Source organism: Spermophilus citellus, assembly GCF_964194105.1.
Source record: "Spermophilus citellus genome assembly, chromosome: 11".
Lineage (NCBI taxonomy): Eukaryota > Metazoa > Chordata > Mammalia > Rodentia > Sciuridae > Spermophilus > Spermophilus citellus.
This window is the reverse complement of record NC_138192.1, coordinates 101224124-101240751: the sequence shown is the minus strand read 5'-3', so window position 1 is coordinate 101240751 and position 16628 is coordinate 101224124. Positions and strand designations below refer to the sequence as shown.

Sequence of the window (16628 nt, the reverse complement as noted above, 5' to 3'; positions counted from 1 at the left end):
TCTGGATTAATGGTGTGGCTTTGCCTTCAATTTCTTTTACCATAAATGAATCCAATGGCCAAACCACTGTTGACATAATTTTGCAAAGCATTCAGTTTACTAGATTGCTAGGCACTATAATAACTCAAAAGAAACTGGAAACTTGGTGGGGTGGATATTTGTGGCTTGATCATCCCAAATCCACCCACTCCCACTTCTCTTAGCCAGAGAAGTTCTACTTTGTTTGGGAGACCCACTGAAGCTACTTCCACTCAGGGGCCTGGGGTGGTTTATCTGATGCAAAATGATGCATCAGAACATCATTCCATGTGAATCAACTGTGAGTTCACTGCAACCCCAAATGGACAATCAGACCAAGGACAACCACATTTAGGGCTCTGCTTAAGTTATTAGGAAAGTGGACTTTTTCTTTTCGGGATTGAATGAAGCAGACCTGCAACTCAGGTTGCCTTCTTGCGACCATGTGGAGCTCAGAAAGGAGCCAATAAGGAGCAAATCAAGAAGTATGCAACCCAGTCACTTCCCACTGAAGAGGTTTTCTACAAGTTTCATCAAATAATTTTTCTGTTGTCTCCTAACTGTAAGGAAAGCAAGGAAGTGCTGTCTTTTAGCTAGGCACATCAATTCTTTGACTAAAATCAAGGTGTGTTACTAGGGAAGAGGGAAAGAATGGGTAATGGTTGGGAAATCGGTAGTCTCTTCTGTGGCCTGCTTAGGTTGGGTTTTCTGTGCTTACTACAAAAAAGGGCAGATATTTGATATATGCAAAGGAGGAACAACATATTTTAAGTCTATAAAATTAAAAAGCAAGTTAAAACACAAACGAATTTGATTTTGTAAAATCTTTCATTAGTCAATAACCTGACTTCCATTTTACAGTAGCTTCACTTGGAATTATTACTCAATTAAAAGCTAATGTATCTACAATTAAAAATGCAGGATCTGCAAGCATGTACAGCAGCCCAATTTTGCATATTCAATTTAGATACTGAATAAAATATTGCTAAAAATGTTTTTTAAAATCCTAATTTCTTCTTGAATGATAGGAATAAGTCAAACTACATATTTATGAGCCTACTGTCTCCAGGCAGGAATCGTTCTGTTTCAAATTATGCCTCAGACTTCTATTGGTTAGGTTAGAAATGGTAACAAATGTAGGAATCTTTAAATTGACATTTAGTGCCCAGGGGATAGTTTTAAAAATTGGAGAATAATGAAAGTAGCTGCTTTAAAGAATTTTTTTCACTAGTTCACAAAGATACATCATATATTAGAGGATATAGAGAATGCCAAAAGGATATTGCCTCTGAAATTGTGCAGCATGGCATAAGAAAAGAAAGATAAACAAGGGAAGAATGGTTTATTGGACAAAGAGAGTCAGGTGGCAGGGGAATCACAGGAATGGACTGTTTGATGACCCTCTGCCTTTGGTCTTGAGTCATTAGGCAACAATAAATGTCTTTGTAGATGACAGTCATACCATTTCAGAACTGGAAGGAAGCCTGCAAATGACCAAATTTAACCCTCTGTTACTGGGGAGAAAACTTAGACCCAAAAAGGCTAAGATATCTCTCTAATGTTCCACAGCAAGTGGACCAAAATATGGACTCTAACTTGTGGAGTAATACTCTTTCCACCAATGTTCATTCAGAAGCTATAGAATGAGGGTGTCAGTCTGCCAGCTGTATACTATAATTTACCTACCTATACATTTAATTTTGAATTCATTCTGAAATGATATTCTTAAAGGTAGGACAAATGAGTTCTCCAACCATGACATATGCCAAAGGTGATTTAATGGGGAAAAATATGTGATTTCCTGTCTTACAGAATGAAACCAGGTCCAGGGTGTAGACAGGACAGAGGCTTCCTTGATCCAAAAGAAAGAGGCTGAGAGGCTGCTAGAGTTTATCAATTGGGGTGAATTTTTATTTTCTGATGGGAGGGAATCCTTTTTACAGGTTGCTTCAACTGCTTCCCACCTACAGCTGAAGTTCCCCTCAAACACTGTGCAGTTCTCAATTGTGTAACCCTGACCTTGCAAGTGCATTGCAAAGGTAAAAACTAGGGTAACCAACAAGTGATGGAAAGCTAGTCTTTGTGAACACCTCTCTTCAAAGAAGCAGATGATCAAGGAAAATATTTCAGAGTGGGTTAATATACTACAAATAATTCAATGAATTTTTCATCATACATTTTCATTGCTTGGCAGCTTGTAAATAGAAGAAATGCAGAGAGTCTCCCATTTAGTAGTCTCTCTGGTTAGACTTGTGAAGTATAGACCTGGGAAGTGTAGATTTTGGAAGTGTAGACCCAAGAAATGTAGACTTGAGAAGTGTAGATCCAGGAAATGTAGATCTGGAAAGTATAGACCTAGGAAGTGTACACACAAGAAAATGTAGGCCCAGGAAGTGGGAAGTGTAGACCCGGGATTTGAGAATAGGAAGATACCCCAGAGCTGCCCTAATAAATTGAGCTCCTTTATTCCGCAGGGAAGATTTGGATAAAGAGTAATGATCTTAACTAAATCAAGAGTACTAAAGAGCAGTTACTATTCTCAAAACTGACATGTCCATACTTATGTATGGACATGTTGAAATGTGTTTACAAGTAAATTCTGATAGAAATCATCATGTGAAGGCTCTGTTATCCAGAGTCTGTCTCTTTCATACAGTTTGGCTCCATATTCTCCTTTTCAATGAAAAATTATTTTCTTCTTCCTCCTCCTCGTTCCCTCCTTCCTTTTTTCCTAGAAAGCAATATATGCTTAGAACAAGAACATTAAAACAGATAAAAGGAAAGAACATTTTAAATTCTTATAATCTTACCACCCAGAGAACCACTTTTAAAATCTTAATTATAATTCCAGGTCATTTTCTGAGAATATATTAATACATTAATGTACAAGTGATCACATTGTACCTATTTGGGTTTTTGCTAGATTTTATCACAATAACATAAAAATCTTTTCACTATTAATATTTATCTATAACATCCACAGTAATCAAATAATTATTTCTATGTATGACTGTAACACAATACACATAAAATATTTAATCTATTATTGCTGATTAAGCAATTTCCTTCTTGCCATATTATAAACAATGCTGTAATGAACATCTTTGTGGTTAAAGCCTTTACACATATCTGTACTTATTTCCTTAACATGAATTCCTACAAATAAAATTTCTGTGACAAAACAGTAAACCTATTTAAAAGAAATAATAATTTCAAAAATGCCAAACTGCTCTCTAGATGGGGAGTCACATAGTTTCATTTACTTGAGTTGCTTCCCTATTAAGTGCTATGAGAAGTTCAGTACTGCATGAAGAAAAGCTGCATAGGCACACCTGAGTTGGTCAAGTTTAAGTGATGCGCTTATAATTTTGATAAATAATAACTACAGATACCTTCATCAATTAGATGATGTCATACCAGATACTCCCTATTTATACACTTTTGCCATGACTAGTTCATGGAGTAGCCTCCCCTTACCCTGAGTTTCAGTTATCTGTGGATATCTGAGATACAAAAGTACTAAATGGAAATTCTCAGAAATAAACCATTCCTAAGTTTTAAATTGCACGCTATTCTAAGAAGTGTGATCATTATTTCCCACTGTCCTGCTCCAGCTAGCCTGAGATTGAATAGTCCCTTTATCCAATGTATCCATGCTATAAACGCTACCCTACCACTGGTCACTCACTTATCAGATCAACTGTTGCAGTACTGCTGTGCTTGAGTTCAAGTGACACTTATGAAGGAGCCTATTGCTAGATCACTGTGCTACATCACTCACCCCTTCATCTCATCATGTAGATATTTTATCAACTTACATCATCACAAGAAGAAGGCTGAGTACAGTACAATAAAACATTTTGAGGGCAAGAACACATTCACATAACTTTTATTATAGCATATTGTCAATTTTTAAATTTTATTTTTAGCTATTATTCAACTCTTACAGTGCTCAATTTATAAATTAAACTTTATCAAAGGCATGTGTAAACAGAAAAAGACATAATATATATATATATATATATATATATATATATGGTTCCAGGCATCTACTGGGAGTGGACAACTACTAGTATATTCCATTTGGGCTCTTTCTTGGGTACCTGCTGTCATTTCTCCTCCCTCTATGCTAAGTACACTTCTTTGACATTCACCGCTATTCTTTAGGACATTCTAAGCACTTAGTCCTTAGCAACATTATTGCAGTGCTCTGATTACATGCATCAGCTGGAAAATCTTCATGCAAGTTATGCTCCCAATTAGATGCCAGGACCAGTTTGCAGCCTGGCATGTTAATGAAATGATAGAAATGACACCTGAAGTTTAGGCAAAATCAACAAGTACCTATAAGACTAAAGAGAAACAGTGGAATGTGCTGTCAGACCACACATTTTTCTGAATTTTTTATTTATTCCTTTATAGTCCACCTGATTCAAAAAAAGGACCTTTTAAACATGCTTTTCCTTTTAAACATGTTTTCTAAATTGGACATTTTCACATCATTTTTTTTAAAGAGAAAGAGAGAGAGAGAGAGAGAGAATTTTTTTTAATATTTATTTTTTAGTTCTCGGTGGACACAACATCTTTGTTGGTATGTGGTGCTGAGGATCGAACCTGGGCAGCACGCATGCCAGGCGAACGCGCTACCGCTTGAGCCACATCCCCAGCCCACATTTTCACATCATTAAGACTGCCAACATTTTTCCTAACATAAGGACATTCTTCTATCATAACTGCTTGCTATATTTGGAGACTGAATGGCAAGGATATTGTTCTTATCCAGAAAAGAGAAGAGGGGGAAAAAATCATTCATTATGATCACAAATCCTGCTTGGAAGACCTGCCAAACAGGGTGACCCTGGGTATGCAATATGAGTCCCATAAAAAAAAAAAAACAGAAAAACTCAATTTCTAGGATTCATAAAAGCTTTCCTCCAGGCTATTCACTTCCCCCAAGGGACTGTGAGAGATCTGATGCCCCATCGTGATGGGGAAGAGCATTGTGGGAGGCAGGAAGCAAAAGGAAACATGGAGGAGTCCCTGTAGGGAAGGCAGGCCCAGCATCAGAGGGGAAGGAGAGCTTTCCTCATTTTTCCTCCCAGCTCCTGGAACTCTTCTGACACCACCCAGCAGACCTCTCTGTGGTGCTGGCTCTGGTCTCCTGTCCCACATTTTGAAGCATGGGTTTTTTTTTTAGTCTGTGTCCTTTCCAAATCCTTATCTTTGAGTTTGTTTTCCAGCTCTTTCCCATTGATTGGCCTAGCCCTGGTCCAATCAATATATCTTCTGTTTCAGGGCCCCATGCTGGCAGGGGACACAGTTCCACATTGAGGACAGTTACTGACAAGCCCACAGTATGTGGGAAACAGATACTTGGAAGAAAATCGATGGAGCACAACTTAGAAGAAAAAGAGAGGTGTTAAGTGCTACACTGATGGGGGTTTGGGTTCCAGGGAAACAATGAACTGAACTTATTAGGTATGTCAAAAATTTTCTGGTAATTGTTGCTTGTGCTCTAACTGCTTCCAAATGCCACCATTTTGGAAGAAAATGATCATTCTCATTGTGAAAGAAAAAGATCATTTTCATTGTGAAACCGTATGTTTTCCATGATTTCTGGACAGCTTCAAGAAAAAAACAAACAAACAAACAAACAAACAGGTTTTCACCTGAACTACCAGTACATCCAAACAGCAAGGGTCAGATTCAATGAGACTCACCTGACTAATAGAACATATCTTAAACATTGAGCCCAGACATAAACCTCATATTTTGGCAGTTTACAAATTACTGAGCCCTTTCAAATAATTATTTTTATTTGATCCTCACAGTTTAGCAAAGTAGGTATTACTATTCCATTTCAGAGATGAGAAAACCAAGGCTTCCCGGAGCTATATTTAGGAAACTAAGTCATTTGGGCAGTTTAGTTGTTCCATGGTTCTGAAGCCTGGTCCTGCCCACAGTTCGTGTGAGTTTGGGCCAGTTGCTTAACTTCACTCTCCCTTTGCATCTGTGACTCTAAAATACATGGGTGGGTGATGACACCACCTCTTTGCAGGGCTGCTGTGAGATAAGCTGGGCCATTGCATTAGAGCAGTCACAGAATTGAGAAGTCAGTCTTCCAGTGACACATAAGTGCACATGTGAGCACTTAAGAAATGTCAGCAAGACTCTATTCCCAGAGCTAAACACTTTAGGGCCACATGAAGTGTCCTTATCTCTAGTAATCATGTCACTTCTGTGATTCATAATTTTATCAGTAGAGAAATTATCTATTTCTTACAACAAGAAAATACACGATAAATGGAAACCTTGAACTGAACATAATGACTCAAAAAGGGAAGAGCAAGGGCAAAAGTTCGAGTGTGGCATCTTGAAAGTACCCCATTTATTTTTGTTTCCAGAAAAATTCTGTACAAGATTTAAGTATGTTCAGTCATTTTTTAGCACAATGAAAGGTCAAGCCAAATGGAAGTAATATTTGTGTAACCCAGGGTGACTGTCAGGGAGTCTGTTTCCCATGGCTGGGTCCTCCGAGGGGGACAATGCAGCACTTCTCTGGAGGAGCACTCCAAGGAGAAAGGGCCGTGCCTCCCACTGCACTCACTCCAGGGGAGCCTTCTGAGATGAATGTGGAACAAAGGCATAGCTGGCACCTCTAGAGTGCTGCGGGAAAGAGCAGCCTCACCCCAGGGAGAAGGATGAGAACCTGGGCAGGGAATATCACCAGCACATGCTTTCTTGTACCTTGTAGTAGTGAGGACAAAAAGAGTAACACACAGGGAATCTGGTGTTGGGGGATCAGGAAGAATAAAGAGATCCACCAAGACACAGCCTGGGCAGGAAAAAACCTCAGGTAGCTAGAATAATTAAAATAATAATAATAACAATTAGCTAAAAAAAAGTACCAGTCTCAAGACAATAGTACAACAGCAAGAATAAAGAGTGTCACTGGGGACCACAGCAGAGTGCCACATAAGACCAGTGACTGGTATTGCTCCCTTCTGTTCTAGTGCATGCAAGGGACTAGGGGAGACAGCTACAGTGGACTCTTTAAGTCATTATAGACTGCAGATGTGACATGGTTCCTTCCTGGCAATAATACCTGCTTCTAAAGTGTCATGTGAAGCATCATGTGGAGGCAAAAGTATGGTCTGAAGGGTTCAAAAGTCAAGTGCAGCATGAAAGAACCCAGCTAAGGAACTGAAGGGCACCTCTGACACAGGGTCATATGGGAAAAGGGAAATTTCACTCTAAACAGGAACACATTCAGCATTAAAACAAAAAGCTATGGTCTGTCATTCAGTCAGGAAATTCTGCATGCCACAAATGTAAAAATAGCAAAAATAACATGATTGCTTTACATTTGTTCAGCATTTTGAAGTTCATGAAGAATTTTTATAAAAGTGGTCTTCTATTCTCTGTGAATGTTTTGCATGTACCAATAAGACACTTCATGTAACTTCTTAAGTTCCTAAGAATTGACTTTATGTTACTGCAAACATGTTGTTTTAATCTATAAATACTACTCACAGGATCTATGGCTGTTATACATAAAATGCAAACTGTGTTTTTAGGTACTAAATCTATTCTAAAATATCTACTTCTTTTCGAGAATGACTAATTAAATACAATTTATGTTAACTAAACCAGGTGTAAACACTGTGATACCCTGCATAGACCATTAACCATATCTCATTAAGAAGCTTCTATATTTCCAAACCCTCAAACATTCTAAGGGGGTACTGTAGATGAATAATCCTTTTAAAAGGGAAAGTATTAAAGGATATCCCTTAAGGCTCTTTAAAAACAGCTCTTAAAGCATAAACAGGAAGCATACTATAAGGTTATGAAGAATGGTGGAATAAAAATGATTCTGGCCTATTTCCACAAAGAAGCATGGAAAATGGGGGTGGGGGAAGCTAAAATTACTTCCAGCTTGCTGAGTTAAAATGAATGGTTATTTCATTAGGCAAGTGTCTTATTTACTCTTTGCCCTATATACAATAATAACGTATTGTTGAGAGTCAACAGTCACATTAGCATTTTTTAATTTAGGAAAGAGGAAATTGTAAACCCTAAGGAACAGTTTTCTGGTTGACATAGTTCAGCATGCTTGGAGGGTGAAGTGTACTTTGTATCCAAATCTTTATTAAATGTTCTGTCCTTGAGATACAAAGATAACACCCTGACCCACAGTCAGCAGGGCATTCACTTTGAGGCTCTCTTTCTTTTAGCTTTGATGATAAATTTGTGCTGATCTACCCTCTTCTGGTCATGTGGCTTTCTCTGGTGTGCATTTGGGAGGCAGCTGACTAGCTTTGGGAGACAAGTTGCAGCTTGGAAAAGTGAAGTGAGGCAAAGAACGATCCCTGGCCTGGGCACAAGGCACTAGGCAACTGAGGTATTGGAAGCAAAATTCTATAACAGTAGAAACTGATGTTATTGGTATGGTAAGAACTCTGCAAACTACTGCATTAAGAAAAAGTGTGACAAGATAAGACTTTTCACTGGACCACCTAACTTCTAAAGTAAACTGAGCCATCTGAAAGGTTGTATCAAGTCCTTCTCTAACACCGGGGTTTTCAGGTTGATCCAAGAGTCTGGTTTCTCTAAGCCCTTAGTATCTATCACAGCACTCTCTTCATTCAGGTCTTTTACCACTCTTAGCTCTAGCTGTAATTTTGCATTTGTTCACTTGGTTACTTGATTTCTCACTGTCTGGCTCCCTCACTAGAATATAAACTCTATGTATTTACAGATCTCAATCCACTAGAGTTAACTAGAGTTAATCTGGTTCAGAGGAGATCCAGCCCAAAACATTAGTCTCCAACACACAGATCACAGAAATATTGACCTGAATATTTTTATGCAGTCAACAAATACTAAGTGAACATCTCCTACATACCAGTATCACACACTTGGCACGACACTGGGAATACTGGTGAACAGAACTGATGCACAGTCAGTTAGCTGAGTATGAACAGACCACAGAGAAGGAAGAAGATCATTAGCCTGTTGATCAGAGTCAATTCCCACCCTTTAACTCACTCCCCAACCCTTTACTGCTCTAAGTAAGCCACACATGCCTCTTATCTGGCTTCCAGACCTCTCTTCAAGCTATTCAGAAAGGTTTGCAAGTCTTATAAACAATTTTGCTATCCTCCAAAAATGTTAATGCTCAGGTATCCCTTTGAAAAAAGGAAAATTCCTTTGAGCTTTTTTTCTCAGTAACAAGGAATGCAATTAGGCCTTTACTTGGCACTCTATCAGTTCCTATAGTCAAGAAATCTCAGGGTTAGGAGAACAAAGCTATCAAGATGCTTTTGCTATTGACTATGGCTGACCTAAAGTTCAAGGGTTAAAGCCTGAGAATGCTTTACCCCTTTACTTTAAGTAACTTCCAAATATCAAAGCTTAGAGGACCCAGAATGCAAAATCCTTTCCATTCCACTACAGAAAAAGTATGATTTATTGTTAATGCTGGTCTTTCAAAGCATTAGTCAGGACACCTGCAAACCTTTGGACAATAGCCACCAATAGAAGTTCATGAGTCAGTAACTTAAAATCTGACAAATAATAATTTATTCTTATAACCAGTGTGAGAATTGGGTTGACAATGTATTGAAAAAAAGTTTTTAAAAAGTATGCACTATACATTATATTATAACTCCACGTTTTGGAAAATGAAAGGTAAGTAAATAATGATATGGCTTCTCTAAGAAAAAAATTTTTTCTTTATACAGAAAGCAAATGTGAACAATATGAAGTTTGTTTATTTCAGACATATTTGTGCTTGAAAAACAAAAAAACTGCAGCACTTTTTATAGCTTACAATGAACACTCCAAAGAGAGTTTAGGATACTCAATACTTAGGACATATTTGACTTGTTCAACTTGTTTTGGAAGTTTGTCATTTGTCAGACATATGAACATTTTCATTATTTCCATTCTGGAATATTACAAGTAATTGTTCAGACCCTGGTAGAACAAATGCTACTTATTAGATACCCATTTCACATGAGAAATGCTATATGCATTTTTTTAGGAATGGTTATGATATATTCAAATATAATAGATTTATAAGAAAAAAAGACTCGAGGACTTTTAATGGTAATGACGACTCGCCTGTGGTATGCAGACTCTGTGTAACTCTCTTATCTTCTCTATTGGCATAAAATTTTAGGGCAAGTTAAGCTGTTAGTGGAGAGAGTATCAACATTAGTAATGCTAAAACTGATTTAATGCCTTCTTTCTAAAAGAGGTAAAACAGTCATTATAGGTGAAAGTAAAGCCAAACTTCAGAAAAAGAGCCAAAACACAGGATGCTTCATGGGACCTTCAGAGAAATTTTCAGCAATTAATGAAAGTGACATCAAGTCCGGTGTCCCCATCCCCGCTGGTCCCCCACCCGGCAAGATGAATATAAGCAGGTGATGCTGGCATTTACTGAAGAAAACCCTCACCTTTGTATTTATATTTCTTTGATTAATTTTTTATTAGAACAGTTCCTTAAAGAAAGTTGGGTTCGTAACAGCTACTGAAACATTTATACCAGTTGTAAGCAGATACTCAGAGGCATCCCTTATTCTCTGAATTGTCCCAGATATGCAGGGCTGGAGCTCCCTGGAATCGTGTCTGTCATACATGACATTATCTCCTCAAAAGGTGATCAATTGACCTGGGATGGACCAATGAAATTCTCTCTTGAGCATTTATTACTGCTCAATCACAACAATAGCAATATCTTAAGAGAAAAGAACCATAAAGTCCAATGCTGAGGTCCCTTGAGTTTCCCATGTCCTACATGTGATTTGGTTTGATTCAACCATTCATCATTTCTGAGACACCCCAGGATCTTTCGAGTAAAAAAATTTAAATAACTACTTTTAAAATTTAAACCAGCCAGTCATTTTCTGTATCTTCAAATCAAAAGAACTTTGCAGGTTAAGGACATCAGGACTTCATAAAAAGTTATACTGTGTTAAAAAAGAAATAGAAGGAACAGGATCATCATGATATGTTATATTTGTAGGAAATGCAACGTTTTACATATACTTTCACATAGATGGCCTCATAAGAGTTGGGGAAAGCAGGGCATGGTGGCACATGCCAGTAATCCCAGTGGCCCGGGAGGCTGAGGCAGGAGGATCGTGAGTTCAACCAGGCTCTGCAAAAGTGAGGCACTAAGCAACTCAGTGACACCCTGTCTCTAAATAAAATACAAAATAGGGCTGAGGATGTGGCTCAGTGGTGGAGTAGCCTGGCTTCAATCCTGGTACCAAAAGAAGAAAAAAGAAAAAAAGAGTCGGGGAAAGGTTGCTGATATCACCTGCAGGATAGACAGAAGGCAATGGAGGCTCAGAGAGGCCTATGTACTGCAGTCTGGATGCTGGCAGATGGCACAAGCCATGATACATGTGCCACCTGATACTTTCCAGTATTCTTGCCTCATGAAAACCTATCTGAGGGTATTCAATATTTTTTTCCCAACAGTTAAAAAGAATCTTACAGGGAATATAAGCAAAACAGAAACAAACAAACAAACAAAAAAGCTATTCTGTGTGTGTGTATGTGTGTGTGTGTGTGTGTGTGTGAGAGAGAGAGAGAGAGAGAGAGAGAGAGAGAGAGAGAGAGAAGAGAGAAGAGAGATTGAGATTCTCCTTCTGTCTTTTCTACTGCAACCCAAACCTAATGGCTCTGCAAAAGCTTTAATGCAATAAAATATATAAAGTAATGCCTTAGTATTGATGTTTGCCAACAACAAAAAAATTAGGGCTGAGATGTGTCTCCCTTTAACATAGATGGCAAGTTTCCATCTTCTATACATTTTAACGACTGGAGTGACAGTATATCCCACAACTATGATATACATTTCAGCTATGTAGTAGTGGTATCCAAGATATTTTATCACATGTTTTGAACATGTATCCCCAATATATATTTGGTTGCTTGTTTACAATTCATATACATGTACTGTTGTATTAACACATTGTATTTTATAAACCATGAACAAAAAAAGGTAGGCAGAATGACAATATTGACAAGTTTGTAGTCATGATATATCAAGGCACATATGTGCAGGATGAGGTTTATGATTAACCACGGTAGATATACATCTGTATGTCTCCCAGATAATTCAGAATTTTGGTGATCAGTTCTTTCCAGATGTGATCTAGAAGTCACCATCACTACCTCATAAAGTGAATGACAGAGTTTGACAATCCAAAGCTTTGACATTGTCTTGTTGCTTATAATGTTAAAATTATCTTTAGTTTCTGGAAATTCTTTGCAGAAAAGACTCTGCTAGTTTGTAAAAATTTGTTAAAATAAAAATGTAGAATTTGCATATCCAGTTAACCTCTAGGTCCTTTCTCTTCCCTCCCGTAACCACTATCCTCATACCTGATTATTTCAGTAATAAGTTTCTTGCTTTTCTTTATAGTTTTAGCCACTTTGTATATGTACCTTAGCAACAAATTTAGTTTTGTCTATTTTCATATTTTTTAATGTGTAATAAGTTTTCTATGTATTGTTCTTTGGTGTCTTTTTTCAACATTACATCTGTAGTAACATGCCTATGCTATTGTATATATTCTAGTTAATTTTTTCATTGTTGTATAATATTTCAACATATAATTACACTTCATCCATCACTGGATGCACATGGATATACATTTCTCTAGAATAGATAGACAGGTACACACATGTATACCTGAACAGCTCCTGTAGTTTAAAAAAAAAAAAACTAAGGGAAAATAATTGCAATGCATCTTTTGGCAATCAATTTACTCAATAGTCTTTCTTATGTAGCCATGGAGAAAGATCATCAAATTACCAGACATCTTTTTGTAGACTTTAGCTCATACATGACAATAAACACATTTTACTGTTAAAATAGCTTGAAAAATTCCAATGCATTTATCAGAGCTGATTCTTCCTCCAAATATCTCCCCTATTCTTTTTCCTCTCTCGTTATCTCTCTCTCTCTCTCTCTCTCTCTCTCTCACACACACACACACACACACACACACATGCACGCACACACACACACATTGTTTTACATATTATAATCACACTTTTCTTTTTACCAAAGGCCAATATTGTGTATGCTGAGAGAATAAAATGTTCTTTACAATTTTAAAGCAATTTTGCATCAAAAGGGTTTCAGGTTACCACTGATCAAGGCTGCAAAGCCAAAAAATGCTAATTCTGTAGCCAAATTAAGGGTACAATACAAATAATAGAGATTAATCCCAAATTCAGAGTCTCCAGTGTTTTCATTATCATCATTAATGTTCTCCAAATGGAATGCAGAATCAGGACATATTTAGATAAGAATACTGTGGCACCAGCAAAATCTGCTTATTGGTGTACCACTGTCTTATTGATAACAAACCTAATGACTAGCATTTATTACTGCACCAGGCATCTTCCACATATCAATGCACATTTCATATTTTACATATATTAGCTTATTTAGTCCTCAAAACAACTCAGTGAAGTAGGTACTACCATTCATCCCATTTTACATGAAGAAACTGGGGCAGAGAGAAGAAAAGAATCTTGACCAAAGTCCCACAACTATGAGAAGTTGAGCTGAGATTCAAAATTCTGTCTCCTGGGGCCTCACTCCATTTTCCACTATAGTACCTTGCAAAAGGTTATTTTATTTTTGTTGTTGAAACTGTTATTATTATTTTGATACCAAGAACAGTTCTTTAAGATCAGGGCAATATGTGTGCACCACCAGGGGAAAAAAAATCTATGTATGTTTGTTTTGATTTACAAGAAATTTATGAAATGATTGCAACCAAGCAACTCTAATTCTAGGAGAATGAATTAAGAAATGAATAAAGGGATTCAACGGGAACCCAAATTAGTCATTAGAGCTCGAAGATCTGGAGTTCTGGTCTAAATCCAGCTTTGGCACTTGCATCCAAAATAAACATGACCAGATAAGTACCACAGCTCACAATTAAAATGGATTTATATGGCTTCTGTGTCCACATGGGACAGGCTTCCTCCTAATTGAATTCGGACACCTCTTCAGTTATTGTGGGTTTCATTTACCATCTTCCTAGTCTGTTGTAACTACTGGCAATAGGATTATGCTGAGGGAGAAATCATTTCAATCAGTGATGTCTGCAGTATAAGCATAAAAAGATAAAAGCAAAGCCTTTGAGCTGTAATTAGAAAATTCCTTAAGTGTGCTCATGTGGCATATGTTTTAGACTACTACCAACTGGCAAGACCAGTTACAGCAGGAACGTCTAATGTCACCGTTCTGGGATAAGCAGCCAGTAAAAGTAGTGTTCCAACATGCGATTAGAGTAATCTGTTGCAGGCCAAAGCATTCCTGCTTTCCACCTCTAATATGATTAGTGACAGACAGCTGGAGGCATCTCATTCTCCTGACAAAAATATGATCAGAATTGTTTTCAACTGGTACATCTTTCCATCAAGCTGTTGCCTTCCAGCAGAATAATCAGAGTTTCTGATTATTTGGTATACGTTCCAAGAAAACAGGAATTGACTGTGCCCTTGCTTGTCTGATGGGGAGAAGGCTGCCAGAATTTACATAGTAACTCTTCAGCTGCCTAACCAAAAGGACAACTAGGCTGTGTGTGTGTGTGTGTGTGTGTGTGTGTCTGTCTGTCTGTCTGTCTGTCTAGAGACAGAGAGATGGAGAGAAAAATCAAATAGTTCTTCCCAGAATAATTCTCTTTAAACAACTATAAAGAAGGGTTTTTGCAGTAACTTAGATATGAGGAAGTTAAGCACTACATTATATGCCTGTAAAACAACCAACTCCCACCCATGTGAATGGCTCTTTTCAAAAAGTTACAATCATCTTACTACTAAAGTTTGGGGTGGGGTTTATGGAAAAAAAAAACAAGTTTAGATTAAATATTCATAAAAATGTACAGGAATCACTAAGGCCTCTTTAATTTGTACCAGCCCAGTTTGGAATTTATGATTCGTTGACTGGATCTGGACCAAAGATGATCTTTTCCCAAGGAATACAGGCTGCTGGGAGAGGGGGATACAAACATTTCAGAGAATGTATGAACCTAAAACAACATACTTTCAGTCCAGCAAAGACTTTTGACATATCCAGTCAAATATCAAGGATTGATATGAAAAATAGTTACCATCTTTTTGGATGTCAAGCTTGGGTAAGTTTCCTTTACATATCTGAACTTGAGACATCCCAATAATGCTGCAAGATGGGCATACTCATCCACATGTCAGAGGAGGAAACTGGGGCTTGGAGAAGTGAAGTGCAAAGACTGTGATTATTAATCATAAGTAGGAGGCAAAGCCAGGCTGTCTGGTTCTGAGGCCTGGGTCCTTCCACTCCCGTTTCACACTGACTGAGCACTGGAATTGCAAGTCAGACTTCTAGATTCACTGGGGCACATTCTTCAACAACAGTGACAAGAGTGAAAAAGGCTATCAGTGTGGATGGAAAGCCAGGCAGTCTGGCTCCAGAGTCTGCCACTCTTAATGGTAATTCTTTTCTAAATCACAAGCATGTATATAAAAGACCTTTTTCCTTTTTCTTTTTGTGGTATTCCAAAGTAGTTTAGATGCATGAGAACTAACAATATCCAGAGACATACTGAGATGGGTGGGAAAGAGGATGCGGATGGGCAGACATACCTCAGATCCATTGGCCCCAATGGCCCTAACAGGAGTGCCTCAGTCTACACACTATAAATAAAACTCTGGTATTCAGACCCTGAGAAGCAGCTGTAAGGGGGCCTACAGGAGTCAGATGTGGGTGCTGAGACAGCTGGCTATATAGACAGGAGGAGGTCATGAAGAAGGGAAGGACCATCTTTACTTACCTTGGAATCCACAGAGATGTTCCTGGAAGCAGAAGGGTTCTGGAGTGTTCTATAAAGAAAGGAAATTTGGAAGGTCAAGCATGTCTCATATTAGTGACCACACCATCCATTCCCTATCATACCTGCACTTGAGCACAGGATCTAGAGTCTGGTAGACAAGGAATCGGTCCTAACCCATGATTTAATAGCTCCGTGGCCTTGGGTAGGTGGAGTAGCCACCCTGTGCTTTAGTTTACTCAACTGCAAAATGAAGGTAATGATAGTATCTCCCTAACAAAGTCATAGATGATATCAAATGTGTGCAATGCATTTAACACACCTAGCACATAAAAGTGATATTTTAATAACAATTGCTAACATTCATTTATTGTTTAGAAAGTGCCTAGCATTGTCCTAAGGCATTATTCACAAACTCAAACTCCCTTCAATACTTTGAGGGAGACAGTGTCATCACTGGCATTTTATAGATGTTGGAAAATGAGGCACAGAGAGGTCCAAAGACCTGATTCATTGAATTATACAAGACACACACAGTGGGGCTGTGCTTCCAACAATGTCAATCAGGACTTTTCAAAAGTCCAGTAAAGACTTTTGACATATCCATCCAAATATCAGTGATTCATTAAAAAAATTACCATTTTATTGGATATCAATAATTGTATGTCAATCAGCCTGGATTGGTAGCCACATGATATCCTGACTAATGTATTAAAAATAAATCTTGGCTATTATTGTTACCAATGTTCTCTTCTCGGA

General features: G+C 37.9%; 1 protein-coding gene across 4 annotated transcripts in view; it reads right to left on the bottom strand.

The window, feature by feature from the left end:
* SPATS2L (spermatogenesis associated serine rich 2 like) overlaps positions 1-16628 on the bottom strand; it is a 168956-nt gene that overhangs the window by 129497 nt on the left and 22831 nt on the right. For all 4 annotated transcript variants that reach the window (XM_081262269.1, XM_081262270.1, XM_081262268.1 and 1 more), the window contains exon 2: positions 15873-15921. The gene's annotated coding sequence lies outside the window, so the exon portion shown is untranslated. The remainder of the gene's footprint in view (positions 1-15872; positions 15922-16628) is intronic.